The 15,368-nt window shown below is 37.3% G+C and overlaps 1 long non-coding RNA gene across 1 annotated transcript in view; it reads right to left on the bottom strand.

The window, feature by feature from the left end:
• LOC146763455 (uncharacterized) overlaps nucleotides 1–15,368 on the bottom strand; it is a 111,215-nt gene that overhangs the window by 24,005 nt on the left and 71,842 nt on the right. The window contains exon 3 of the long non-coding RNA XR_014952207.1: nucleotides 1–15,368. This exon is cut by the window's left edge and continues 24,005 nt beyond it. This is a non-coding gene — a long non-coding RNA (uncharacterized LOC146763455).

Raw genomic sequence — 15,368 nt, 5'->3', positions numbered from 1 at the left:
TTGAATTTTTGATATTTGTGCCAGAGCTGGAAGAGCATGCAAAACATTTTTCTCCAATTAGCAGGTAAGTTGATTACTGGGCTGCCATCTAAGCGGAGTGCTGGCCAGTCAATGGCTTGTGGTCAGGCTGCTGGTGACACCCTGCAGCCACCTGGTTTGCTCTGCTGTGCACAGACACAGAGGAGCAGTGCTGGTTCCTTGCCTTCTACTCTCCCTGTGCTGGTTTTGCATTAGTTGATCTCTGATGAAGAGACACCCCCCCTTTTGATAAAGTCACACCACATGAGACATCTGGGCCAGCACGGGGAAATGCATCTCAACTCCCTCCTTATGAACCAGTGAAGGGAATATTGCAATGAAGCTACTGACTCCTTTCTAAGCATTCAGCAAGTAAAATTTGCATTTAAAATAATGCTCATTCAGAAGAGCAGAAAACTCCCTCCTACCATAGGATAATATTTTGGATGGCATCAAGAATAATTTAAAGAGTCTTTTGTGTGAGGGAGAGAAATTTTGGGACTATTCTTATAATTGGATTATCTTTCTTACTTGAAAAAGAAAAAGTGTTCCCAATGAAAACAAAAGGATGACAAGGGAAAAAGTTTCTGGAAAATGTATCTATTTCTGGAGCTGGTTCCCTCTTATGCCCTCTTTGTTGCAGAAATACAGCACCTTGTCAGATGGGCTGCTCATACAGCTCCCAGGTCCTTCTTGTCTGGCTGTTGAAGACATTTATCTCAATGTGTCAGTCATGGGTCACAGCAAAGTGGTCACTTGCAAACTACAGGCTTGTTTTGGCATCAAATGAAGAGGAAAATTCTATTTTTAATGGAAAAAAAGCTGAATATGGAAATGACCCATTGGGTGTTACAGGAACCATGTATTTCTCTCTTAAGTACTTGTGGAGATTTCACAGAAGCAGACCGAGGTGATGAGGCTGCCAATCTCTTTCCCTCCAGGTAGTTATTACTGCGATGTCTCCCAAACATGAGTAAGTTTCATGGAGTTCACAGTTGTACTGAAGACGATGAGAAATCCATGAAGGTTTAACCGGAGTCCAGTACCCCATGCACTCCTGCATTCTCTGCTAATGATCTTTCCACTCAAAAGGTTTGACATTTTTTTTGAAATTTTTAACTAATAAAAATATATATCAATAAAGAGTATCCTTTCCTTCATTTCCCCCCATTAGCACATTGAATGAAAAAGTATCAACATATCAAGCCTAACTATTTAGTTAGGAGTTTTCTTTGAGAGGAAAAGGCTACAGCATCCCAAGGAATTCTCAGAAAATGTGAAACACTTCACAATGTGAATCAACAATCTGATTTATAGGGTGTGCAATATGAGCTATATCTGGATGTAAGATGTCATTGCAGATGCCAGTGAAAGAAGAGAACAATGAACAGAAGAGAATGTGGAGAGGGAAAGCTGCAGAACTAAATCCAAGCCTTTTGTAAGTGGACATTAAAGCACTGATTTCACAAAAATGATAGCATTCTGCTGAGAAGGACAAAATAGAGATGAGATTTTGACAGGCTGGTTTTGTGCAACCTGGGATGCAGTCACCTGTGAAATGTCTTCAAGACTGACTCAGAGTAGCTGATACCACAAGACCTACTGAATAAATACTCTTCCTGTATTTCTCCCACAGCAACAAAGAGAGGTGACAGGGTTACTAAGAATGAGTCAGACCACTGAGTTCTCTGTAAGTACTCTCAGCACAGCATAGCCAATTTTTAAATTCTCAATATTTTTCTGGTCAACAGTTTTATATGTAGGGTACCTTCACAGATTCCATGCACAGCTTTTTGAAAAATTCATTGTTAATGATAAATAATTTCTTCTAGTTTTGTATTTTTTTGCATTTGTAGAAAGGCTGCACTGTTGGCAGGGCTTTCTCAGTTTGCTGTTGTTTTCCTAGAGCTACTTTGCACATTTTCAAATGAAGTATTTCTTCATAATAAGTTGTGTCAAACTTCATTTTGCAGTGAATCAAAGAGATTCTGCCTGGGGAGAACTTTAGAAACTGAAGCGTGCCTAGAATTAAAACCTGAGATTAGGCAGTTTGTCCTAAATCTCAGATTAAATGGCAAAGATTCCCAGCAGATGATAAAGATGATATATGCTCTGTAGAAAATAATCTGGATTGATTAATAACATTTGATTACTTATTTACTTTACTACATTTCAGTGTTCTGACTCGACAAAGTTCTGTTGACATGCTGCACACATGCTTATGTTTACCTGAGAATATGTATTTCTGGAACCTATCAGAGGCATTACCTAAGCTCAAGGTCTGGTCTTATTTCTTACACTTAAAAGCCTCAGGACCCTATCTATTTACCCTTGAAAGCCTCACAAAAATCCCCCAGATGCTAGAGACAGTGATATTAGTGCTTCAGAAGGTGGCAGTCTGCCTCGGAGTCGTAAGAGGAGCATGCTTCCAAGCTGAGGGAACCAGGAGGCGGTGAACAGTACATAAATCTAAATATTAAAGTCCTAAACACTCAATAACTGCTCCACTAAAGTACTTAAAATTAGTGAAATACTTGCAACCAGCTCCTTCCTGAAAATGGACCCATGCAAACAAACTTGTCTGGATTGAGTCAAAGGCTTTGTGCACTGGAAACCTGGGTTTATATGTCCTTCTGTGTCACAGTATACATAGTTGCATTGTTTTCATTAATTCTAGCAATAGTCTGCATAAATTAATTTTTCTCAAGTGGAGTCAGCTTACCTGTTTCTCTCTTTTCATCAGCACATTTGAAAGAAAAGGAAAGAAAACAAGTAGCACATCCAGGATGTTATGAACCATTGATCTATATTTGGAAAAAACCCACCAACAAACAAAAAACCCCATGTTTATGCAATGGCTTATTTTTTGAGTTGAGTACTCAGATTAAAATTTAAAATCTAGGAGAAATTACCTCTATTTGCCTTATAAAGATTGTCCCCATCATATATTTCAAGATTGATAGTGATAAATAAAGGCATTCAAAATCAACACTCATTTTGAACAATTTAACTGTCCTAGGTATAGAACAATCCCAAATTTTGTCTCTGTGTCTATAGCATTGTGTACATAAATATGTAGATATATGTAGATATATGTTCTGGTTTCATGTTAATGAAAGAACTTTTGTCAGGAACTATATGGATGATTCTGAATGAATATTCAACACCATTTTCTCTACAGAAATTATGAAAATATAATCACATTAGGAGAAAAAAAAATCTGCAACCATATTTTAACATTTTTACCATAGATGTAAAAATTGTAATGTCACAGGAAAAGGAAGCCTCATCACTGAAATTTCAGTCTGTTTGAGATGAAAGCCAGATGTCTGTAATAATCTGCTGGTTTACAGATGTGAATAAGAACAAAGCTTCCATCCACTGTATTTTATCACTCCAAACATGTTTAGAACATATTTTCTATTATCATGATTACCTAGTCACACTTTGAAAGTGTGTTACCTTCCCATCTCTTCCTATCTGATACTATTAAAATTGCACTGTATTGAAACATTTGAATCTTTGCTTTTAGATCTGTTTTCGGTACTAGAATCCATCAATCTTAGGGTACTTCAAAAATAGTAGATGGGAAAAACTAGCAAGTTACACCCAAGAAAGGGGGAGCTCCCTACCTCTATTCTTTTTGCAGTAAGAAACTTCCTTTTTTTCATATTTACAGAAAACATTTCTTTGTAGCAAAGATTTCCCTCACCTCAGCTTTTCTTCTGTGTTTCATCCCAGGTCAGCTAGCATTCATTGTATTTATGTGCACAGCACCGGACCCTTTAAAATAAAACACATTTTGTAATTATTCTGACTATTTTGATGCTGTTACAGGGTTTTATAATTTTTTTTTTTTAATATTATAAATATTGGATAATGCAAGGGGAAAAAAACTGTTTCTGAAGAGCAGAAATCCATAAAGAAATGTTTTATTTGAAAAACACTACTGCATTAAAGTGCCATTGCAGAAGTAGAACAGTTTCATATAAACATTTACCTTGTGCAATAAAAACTATCAAATCCCATAGCAAAATGTACCTGTCCAAATATGTGAAATATTTCAAGTACAAAGGAAGTCTGTAACCTGTTTGTTCTGTTAAACTTAGAGTACAGAATAAAAAACATTCACTTCTGCATTCTCCTGCTTGCTTTTTGTACTTCTTTACAAAGGGAGCATCAGTGCATATGAGCAGAACAGTAGGGCATGTAGCTCAGAGCATTCTGTCCCATTTTCAGTGACCTGGAAAGCACCAAGGCTGTTGTGCTGGAAAAAGGGGGGAAATACTGAAAAAAAAAATAAAAAATAAAAAAAAAGGATAAAAAAGGAAAAAAAGAGAGAGAGAAAAAACCCAACTCACCAATCTAGCTGTATACAAATAGTACCTTCATCATCAACATAATATTGAAACCTATCAGTTTCCTTGGAGAAAATGATTATCAAGGAAATGGAAGCATGGTGCTCTGTCTCACCATGGTGTCATTTGGGAAATGTTGAGAAACAAGGATGATAATGAATTTGAAAAGCAACATCTGTGTTATTGTCATAACAAAATAATAATAAATAAAAGACAAAAAAGCCAGACACTGGAGGAAAAAATGGGACAAAGCCTCTCATAGGAGAACCCTTATCATGTAGGGCACCACTGACTGAAGCACTATTTTACTTAATGTTATTTTTCTTGAGGTGTATTACACAACATAATGAGACATTGTTCGGGTTATACAAAATCAATTAGAATAAATTCCAAAATTATCACACAGCGATGACAATTCCACACATCTGCATTGAAATAAAGAAGACAATAGGGCTTGTTTTCACCGCTGTATACTTAACCTTTTCCACAGTCACTGTGTCACTAAAGGTTACATGTTGCTTCTTCTTCCCCCTTTTTCCTGTAGAATGACTGTGTCACTCCCATGGCAAGAATTCAGTCCTCAGGGCAAGATGCAGGCATGAGAGGGCATCAGTTTGGGAGTATTCATGGGATAAACAGGAAGAAAGTTGGAGCAGCAGCAAAGTCGAGTAAGATAGAGATAACAATCCAGAGAAAGATCACTGACCAGCCATAGTATGAATATGATAAAAGCTTTGCTGACACCAGTAGTGTTTCACACAGAGTTTTCTGAGGCAGAGAAGACCACAGACAAAATTTATTGGAGCTCTCACAGTGTCTAGGGGACCACTGAATGGCTCCTGAGGAACAAGAAGCTGTGCAAAAGTGATTAGCCAAATAGATGAGGAAGAGATTTTTTTATATTAAAAGGTCCCTCTGACTAAGGGTCATGATGATTATTTGTTACTGTCTGGTTTTAATTAGTTGATGGCAAGTGGAAAATTCTCAAGCACTGATAGCACTTGGCTCATGTTGTTCTGTAGTGGAACATGTGCAAATGAAGAGGTAAATTTCCAATAACGTGAGACTTGCATTTCTAGTCATACTTCATAAAATTTACATCTGCAATTCAATTACATATAGAAATTCAAATACTGCTACTTCTAACTTCCAGATGGTCAAAAGGTTAAATCATTTACATGGAAAAAGATGTCCAAGCAGAGCACATTTTTCCTTGTAAACTGGGAAATAAGGTCTTTGTCTGTCTAAAAATATCCGGTGGTGACTGACACCTTCACTGTAAGTTATTTGTGAGATTATAAATCCAGATATTTGTAGAAATCCTTTTCCATTTTGTTTCATATTACAGACAATGCTTGGGTTTTATGATGCAACATGGTTGACACTGGGTTCTTGTACCTTCCATCTCGGGTCTAGTCATACATAGCTGAGAACTGGCTACTCTTGCTGAAATTATTGACATCAGAAGTAGGTGAAAAAAGAACAGTATGATAGAAGCATCAGAAGAAGTCAGTACAATACAATAGAGCTTAGAAGGACTATGGTATTTTGTTAAGTGTAAACTTAAAATTGTTCATGTTTTTCTTTAAAACTGATGAAATATATATATATATACCTTTCTGAAAAAAAAAAAAAAAGTCACTTTGGTTGACTAGATACAGACAAGAAATACTATGGGCACTGAAGTGTGCTGTACCTGGCCACCACCATCTCACATTTACTGTTAGGCTGGTTTTTGGACTGAACAGTGACAGTAGAAACCCTTTGACCTGCTGCCTCTCTTATGGAGAATGATAGCTCTTGTTTTAGTTATCTGCACCTATACTGATAATCACACAGGGTATTCTCTAGCACCTTGATGATGCCTCAGGGTTGTTACATAAAGTTGTGTGAAGCATTTTCTGAGCCCAAAAATTAATTTTGAGGACAGACTTTCTGCACATGCTTACAAGGACTAGAGATGCTTTCAGAGGGATCCTTCATGCAAGCTATCCAGACTGAGTTGGCAGAGGGAGAGACAAATGAGGGTGGTTATAAAGATGAATGGCCTTTGGAGCACGTTTTCCTGTCATGCCAACTGTGCAACTCCTAACATAGCCCAGAGTTGCCTCATGAGCAAGGCAGAATCAATTGTGGAGCAGTTTATCCTCAAGGATCCTGCCAAGGATGATCTAGAAAACCACAGAATACTGTGAAATTTGCTGTGAATGAGTAAATAGATTCTTAAAATGTAAGTGTTGTTAACACTGTGAACAGCCAGAAAAGACAGTGCCATGAATAAATACCTGAAGTAATCTAAACATTCTCATGGCACTTCAGTAAGTTCATTACTGTTCAAATTGTTCTGAACAATATCTTATAGTCACCTCAATAGGTGTGTGAATTTTTAACTTGAGAAGAATTTATCTTGAAAATGCCACCACAAATATAGGTAATTTCTGTGCCCTTTTCTTCTTCTAAGCTTTCCTTTCCTTATTTTTCTTCCTTTATTTTCTTTTTTTCAACTTTCTTTTATTTTTTCTTCAGTTCTTCTCATCTTTCTTTCTCTCTATCTGTTTTCTACAAGATGTTGAAACAAAATATGTGCTAATGAGTATTCCCCGGTACATTTAGAATTTACTAGAGGAGCAGAAAAAGAGTGGGCTGGGGAGAAGAAAGAGCATATCTCAGTTTTGCTTCCAGGATGAGCTCATTTAAATAATCATCTGCAGTAAGTCATGTGTCATTTGTTGAGGAGACAAGGAAAAAAGCAAGAAATGCAGACAGTCTAATATTTTTTCCCCCATAAAGTAATGTTGAAATTCTACAGAACTTCTCAGACTCTCAGCAGAGCTTCTTCGTCACTGTAATATTTTCCAAAACATAGTCATTACCTGTACCTGAAGATTCATTTCTGAATTAAGATAAAAAGCAGCGGCATATTTCTTTCCATGAATGAAGCTGGGAACAGAGCAATAGCAGTCATATTCACTCTGCTCTTTTGACTCCCCCAAAATTCACAAAACAATGCAAATAACTCAGTCCCTTGTATTGGGAGACAAAGCTCCATAAGGATGAGGCTCTGCTGCAGCCAGTGTTGGAAGATGAAGGAGCTGAGGAGAGAAGCCTGGTGTACAGCAGCTTCCTGTAGTGCATGCCCATGTTGTGAGGCTCACTGATGTTGTGCCAGCTGAGTAGGACTTTTTGGGTGAGATGGAGCTGCCCGTGGAGCCCATGGCAGAGGAGGCAGAGGCCACTGCAAGCCTTGTGCAGAAAGGCTCCTGCTCTGATGGCACGGGGCGAGGGAGGACAACTGCTCTGTTACTGTGGAAGGGAGGCAGGAACAGGGATGCCAAGAAAACTGTGACTACACTTTTTTTCTTCAGTCTTCATCTCCTAAATGAAATAATGCCTCTCTGCAGCTTCTGAGGAGGAAGTTGTTACTCATTAATATCTCCTCAAACACTATAATTGTGGAGGCTATATAGCTAATGTGAGGGAGACACTGTCGTCATGTGAATGAAGGAGGACATTGAACTTCACCCCTTCCTCTCTATTGTGGTTTTCCTTATGCATGAAAATCTCCCTTGAGAATCCTTTCATCCTTCTTTTTTCTCTTGTGGTGTAAAATTATCTTCTCTTTCTCTGAAGACCAAGATGCCAGCTGCTTCCCAGGGAAGGGACAGAAAGTGGCAGCCCTTTTCTAAAAGTTCAAATCAAGCTAAAATTGACCAGAAGGGTTCTTTCTTCGGTGGATTACTGGTTGAAATGTTTTGGTGACTTCTCTACTGAAATGAAAGCTCTGAATATAAGTATCAAAATAAAACTCATCAGATCCCAGTCCCAGTCCCTATTTTCTCTGCCTCCTGGGAACCTCACTGGCAGGCTCTAAGAAACAGATCCCAGGCATGTTGGACAGCCCTGTTGCACAGACAGCAGTCACTGGCTGCCAGATGGGGATCCAGAAGCTAGATTTGGCAAGAGGTGGAGATCCCAGATACATTTAACTGACATTCATCACATGTGAGACCTGTCCCTGGTCATAGGTGGATATCTTTGCTTTGTAGCACTTGTTGAGCAGGATTCCAAGCACTCTGGCAGGAATTTGACAATTTTTTGATAGAAACCTTCCTGATGGTCCAAGTTCCTTCAAATTACTGCCTGTGTTTTGGCTGAAGCTTGTTGAATTAGAATCTTCCTCACAAAATATTTTGGTCTTAACAAGAGCCTTAGCCTAAGAAGTGTCTGTCACTGAAATTCAGATACAGAATTCTGCTGTCTGAGCAGGATGGGATTCCTGGTAGCTTCCATTCCCACAGACTGTCCTCCACCAGAGAGATGGTGTGCCTCAGTGTGGGAAGAGATTTAATTTCCTCTCACTCTTCCACAATTGGATAATTCCCAGTCTTGCACATTTAAGGATATGGGTCTGCATTTATAGTTACATATTTAGATTAATGTCAATATATAATATGTGACCTCTGAGTAATTTTTTTTTGTTACAGTTTTCCTGAACTTGTTATCTGGTTCACAAAGACTGAATCATAAAGCACAGATCCTTGCTGAACAGGACACAAATCTCAACACAGTGACTGTTATTTAACCATCATTTTGATGTTCCTATTTTCACAGCTTCTACCAGCGTGTTCTCTACTTGCAGTCTGTTTCTTACCCTAAGAGATCAAATGAATAATTGCCAAAAGTGTAGTCTTGTGAAGAGTTCCTTCTTCAAAGCTGTTTATACTTGTTTTGCTGTGGAACACAAGGAAAAGACAGGGCCAATCCAATGTTGTCTTGAATTTTGTACTGAGAACCAGTACATATGCATTGAGGTACTTTTCTTCAGAAAGCTGTGTTCTATTGCTTTTTTTAGGTTGAGTTATATGATTTTTGCATTTATTTGTTAATAATTGACTCTGTCTATGAATAATTCTAGAGGTTGTTAAAAGTATTTCCATCAGGGTACAGTAGGTTATTCAGATTGCAGCAAATACTTGACTCGCTGAAATGAGTACAGTAACATTATTGATACATTCCATATAGACCTGAAAATATTTTCATAATAACTTCTCTCTTTCACTTTCTGTTAGAAAAAATTACCAAGTTTTTTTGCTTCTGTGCTGTCTGGGAGGTTCCATATAACACTTTTGCTAATGTAGCAATTTTTATAGAACAAGCTTTGACAAGTAGGTGGTGTATGGAAAAGCTGGGGAAATGTTTCCAAATAGCCCATGTTTATGAAAAATATTGCTTCAGGCACACTTTGATACTTTTTCATGCAATACTTTGAGATGCTTTCAGAGTTCCAGTTATCTACCCTATTTCATGCACACCCAAAGGATCTCAAAAGTAGCCTCTTATCTAAGAAGTTGGTCAAGATTTCTATATTATTACCTAAAGGGATTAGCAAATCAGTAATTTTCTCCTATCTTCTCTGCTGCATTGCAAAATGGATAAACTGAGAAATCTTGGGCACTTACCATGTTTTAACACAAATCCATGTGCATATCACTGGAGTTAAGTCTTTTAAAGGAAGAATGAATGAAACTTCTAAACAAACTGAAATTGAAAACACTTGAACAATTGATGCTCTCTGATTATCCTAACATAAAAAAAAGACCCACTTTGATTTTCCTTGGCACCAGTTTAATGAAGAGGAGCTCTGTACCTTTCATGGAAACAAATCTTACATCCAGTCAGTCATGCCCTAACTCCTTATTATCCATAAAGTTGGCCAAAACTTCCATCAAAATATCCAGCTTCTTGACTAACTCTTAATATTTCTTTCTTCTTGTGTTTTTGTTTTGTTTTGTTTTGTTTTGTTTTGTTTTTTTTCCACTAGCTCTTTTATAATCTTGACTAGATTCTTCTCTCAACTTATTTCCTGAAGACTTTTTTACATTCAGGAAAAAGAGTGGTTTCAGTAGCTGAGAATAGGAAGTATATTTGACTGTCAGAAGCACATAGCTAGCAGCTGAGTGAAGCATATGTCACCTTATCTTTTGACTGATTCACACTAGATTTTGAGGAGCACTACAAGTGCTGGGCCTCTGAGACCAGGGAGAGAAACAACACTTACACATCACTCTCTTCTATTTCTCCATTGGCTTCTCTATATTGACTTGAACTCCAGCATCCTGTCTTCACTATTAGTATTCATTTAAGCTCATGTCCTCTGTTAAGGTCTATCTGGAAATTCACTTACAAACTGATAACTATGGCTAAATGCATCTTAAATGTTTAAACCAAGAAATACTGCTGCTCATGCTGCCTCCTGAGACACTCACAACACATATCATAAAGCAGCTCTATTAACTAACTTAGAAGAGCCTTTCTCAAAATTTATTTGCTAATATACCTGCAGTAAACTTAGAGTTTTGTTCAGCAGAAATATTCTCATTCCTTCTTAGCCCATTTGGCTCTCCTTTATAGAAAGTTTAACACAGTGGGGTCATGGTCACTGAGTGACATGTCCTTATCCTTGTCCTTGCCCTTGTTTAAAGGTAGACACATGAGAGACAGTTCAGTTGCCTAAATAATCTAGAGACATCTGTAATGCTATGTACTAAGATGTAAGCATAAGACATCAAAGATGGAGATCCCACAGCTCTCTGTGTGATCTGTTCCTGCATTTAAACATTTTCATAGTAAAAAATTGTGTGTTTCATGAAAAATTCAAAAAATTTCCTACACTGCAGTCTTGTGAATAGTGTCTCTCATCCTTTTACTGTGTGTACCTTGAATAGATTTTAGCTTGTCCTCTCTGCACATTAAACATTTTTTTTTTTTTAATATTCTAAAATCTTTTCCTGTCTGAATGGATCTCTCGGCCTCTTTTTATGGTGTGAATTTTTGGTCCCTTGCTGTCTTGGAAGTCTCCTCTGGCCATGTTCCAATGTGTCCATGTCATTGTTGTTGTGAGGAGAAGTTATATGTACTCCAGATGTGGTCTTACAAGTTGCAGAGAGAGAGAGGGCTAAAAGCACTTAGCCTAACCTGATGTCTACACTCAGTTGAGATGCCCCACTTGGTCATGTTCAATTTGTTGTTGACTGAGTCCCCCAAAGTTGATATGTTTATTATATATTTGTTGGGGGTTGTTTGTTTGTGGTTTTGTTTTGGTTTATTTTTCTTTTGGTAAAGCTCCTTTGAAGACAGTCATCCCCCAATCTGTGCGGCTGGGGTAATGCTGTCCTTGGTGCTGTACTTTGCACTTGCAACAAAATACCACATTTTATGATGTTAATTGTTTTTTACTACACTGAAACTGAATTTCTTAACATGGGGAGAGAACATTTCTTAATGTGAGGAGATTGTGAAAATGCAAACAATGTCTGTAGCAGCAAACAGATACACGAATGCATAGATAGACAGACACCAAAATACAATTGTGCAAGCTTTGTAAAATACTAGCTGATTATTTCAGGAAACCAATAATTGCATTTCCTGTCCTGATAAACTAATGAATGAGGTTACCTTAAAATAAAGGTTTTCATTAGCAAACCAACAGGAAGAAATGCTTTCAGGGTGGCTTATGGAATAGGCTTGTTTCATCCTCCTTCACCCTACTATCTTGTTAGTTTTTAGTTGCAAAGTAAACTAGCCAGGAAAGAAAATGTAATAATCAAAAACACCTAATACAAAAGCACAAACATACAGAAAGAAGAAAGAACAAAAGCTGCAGCATTTTAGTGCAGGCATTCATACACAAAATTTGGTACAATGATGGTTAAGACATGCAACCAAATGTCATTATACTCAACTTCACATATCTTACTCTGGTCTCTTTGGTTTTGACGGATTTAATTATAACCAATATTTCACTTATTTTCAGTTGGAGAATGCCATAGTGCCTTTGGATGCAAACTGGTAGCTCTGTCTTAGAAAGGAGTTGGTGAGCACAAAACTTGTATGACATGCCTCCACTTGATATACTGCTCATAATGAGGAATAAAAAAACTCTCCCAGGTGCTATTACAAAGACATTATCCACAGTTTTATAGAATCATAGAATAGTTGGATTGGAATGGATCTTAAAGATCATCAGTTCCAAGCAGCCTGCCATGGACTGGGGCACTTACCACTAGGCTAGATTGCTCAAGTCAAGGTGTTTTGTTCCCTAACCCTAAGAGACCAACATGTGTGAATGAAAAGTGCCAACACAGCATTAGAAAATCCTAGTCAGAGATATCTGTGCACTCTGAAAACCCTTAATAAATATAGAAATAAAACTTTCCAAATTTTCATCATCTGTTTCCATAATATTATTTATTAGCAACTTATTCTCAAGGAGTTATGGTTGCTCTTTTTTTGTTGCTTGTCCTGGATTTCAGCCAAAGTCAAAAATTATAAGTAGGATAGGCCCTGAAATGAAGACTTGTGAGTCATTCCTTGTACAACAGAAATTCAGGCTGAAAAGACTTATACAAAACATTTACAAAATTATTTTCTTAGGAAAACAAGTCAGAATACACAAGAGAGTCCTATTTAAAGATTCTAGACACAAAATCAGATGTTGATGTCAGTGTAGGTTGCATTCAGTAAAACCCATATTCTTTGTTTAAGCATCATATAATACCACTCAAAATTCTCTGGTATTTTTATTCCTCAAGTAATTAATGCTGTAGATCAGGCTCCTCTCACCAGTGTAGCTCCATTTATGCTTTATTCCCAAATACTGAACTAAGTACAAGTTCCATAAAAGTGTATTTCTTTAAGACCATGATTTAGCTTTAACTTCAGAGGCATGAGTAAAAGTTCTGATTGAAACCAGATGAATAGGACCACCTTTTGAAAATATGTTGGCAATTTCTTGTTTTAATTGAGGCAAAGTGTTCTGAAGTTCAGATGGCACGAATCAAAAGACTCATTCTGAGGAATAATTGCATGAGTTAGAAACTAGCAGAGAAATTAACAGAATCATTTCAACAGAGGGTTTAAACTTTTATCTAGTTTGGGAGTGATGAAATAGGTGAAGGGAAGGAAGAAGAAGGAAAGAGAGTCCAGGACATCTGGTGGTTCACCTTGAAGAGGTCTGAATTTTAAGGCACTTAGAACTGTGTTACTGCTGCTATAAAAAGAAAAGCCTTCTTTTCAGTGCTTTCACTTGAGCTAGAGCAGATTTACTCTGTATTCCCCTGATGAGGAAAATTCAAATTACACAGTATTCCCCTGATGAGGAAAATTCAAAACTATTTCAACTGCCCAAGCTCCAGAATAAGGTAAAAGTAAGGTAAGAAACACAGAACTACGATGCTTCAGACCCAGTACTTTCAAAGCTTTCTTTTAATTGGATTTGAAACTGCACTTATAATCTGAGACACCTGGAATGGAAGCCATCTGAGAGCTACTTATAATTTCCTGATCCTGTGGACTACATTAAGCTGATCCAGCAAATCACAAATTACTGTATCTTTTGTCCCAGCTACTAGCAACAGCAGGTGAAATCGATAAATCCTTGTTCAGGTTGAAAAATTATGTACAGACTTTATTTATAATTATATTCTTTCAGCAGCAAGAACTTCATCTGGCACAGAAAATAAGAGCACAAACACACTGAAAGGACTCTAGCACTTCAGCATCCTAAATTCACAACAAAGAAATGCCAACTGTGTTGTTATGTATCTTTTTTTTGAGCATCCTCTACAAAATCATACTACAACCTACAATCACCATAATCAGCCTTTCCAAACACATGCATATACTTGACATGCCATCCAGCAGAAAATGTGCTGTACTTACAGACAACTTACAGATATTTACTCAGAGACCTAAATGTGTCAAGAGATTGAGCACAAAGCATTTTTAAGTCAGGTTGAAAAGGTGTGTGTCTAAAGCCATCATTCTCTTCTTAGTCGTGCATAATGTTTGTGCAGCTCTGAAACACATACCTCTGCAGATCTTGAAACCACTGCAAGCACACAGACTACTATCACTACTTTTCTTAAAAAAAAATTTTTAAAAGTGCAGAAACAAAGAATTTGGGAAAATGGACAGAAGAGATCTTCCATCACTTAAAAATTGATCTACAGACATGTGAGACATATCCTTTATTATGATTTTAGGCTACATAATCATAGATGTAAGTAGCTATTTAGAAGACATAGAATGAAATCAGTGAATTCAGTGGTTGATTTGGTAATTATCTGGTCATTATTGGGTTATATCTGTATTACAATTTTTTCCCCCAGTATGAATAAGACCATGCTCCTCATTCACAGAATTTTTTAGGTTGGAGGGCACCTTTTGAGACCCTACTCGTAGTCTAGAACAGAAGCTGCTTATCTAGACCCTGGGACCTGAGTGCACAGAACTCTGCTGTAGGCCATCATTTACCTGGTAGTGATACTCAGCAAAATTACAGAGTCTATCCAAAATAGACCTGGGAAAAAAAAAAGCAATAAACTTAATGAAGCAGGTATAAGAATCATGAAACATTGATGGCCTCCTGCTTTTAAGTGTTTCAGTTAATCCGCATTCCACTGAATCTTTGTTCTGATGATTGGTCTATCATAATGGGCTCTAACTGGATTCATGGTGATTACAGATTTTCCATGACCACCTTTCAATCTATCTACTCAAAAAGAAAAGCGTCTTTTTCTCATCTCACTTAAGATGGACTTAATTTTCAACAAGGGAAACTTCAGACATTTTATCCATTGTCAACAACAGAGGTTTTCTTTTAAAATTCATGTTGACTCCCAGAGTTTCTTTGGTTAGTAAAATTAAAAACTGGGACTTATATAATAACTCCTATCTAATTATATCCATATAACTTATTAAGAGCAGTTTCCTAATAACTACTCTAGTCCCTAAGCACTTTTCTCTGGTTTATGAATAAGAAAAATTGATTCTAGCTAAAGGACTGAAACAGGGTTCAAAATGCCAGCTGTATTTTGCAATAACAGAAGGACCAGTCACTTCAGTGAGAGCCAGCTTACCTTGCATGATGTAAAAGATGAGTTAAGTACAGTCCTTTCTGCACAGTTGGACAGGTCATCATACCATTAGCAC

This window comes from Lonchura striata, chromosome 1A (assembly GCF_050655825.1).
Source record: "Lonchura striata isolate lonStrDom1 chromosome 1A, ASM5065582v1, whole genome shotgun sequence".
NCBI classification, from domain to species: domain Eukaryota; kingdom Metazoa; phylum Chordata; class Aves; order Passeriformes; family Estrildidae; genus Lonchura; species Lonchura striata.
This window is presented reverse-complemented; position numbering and strand designations above follow the sequence as displayed.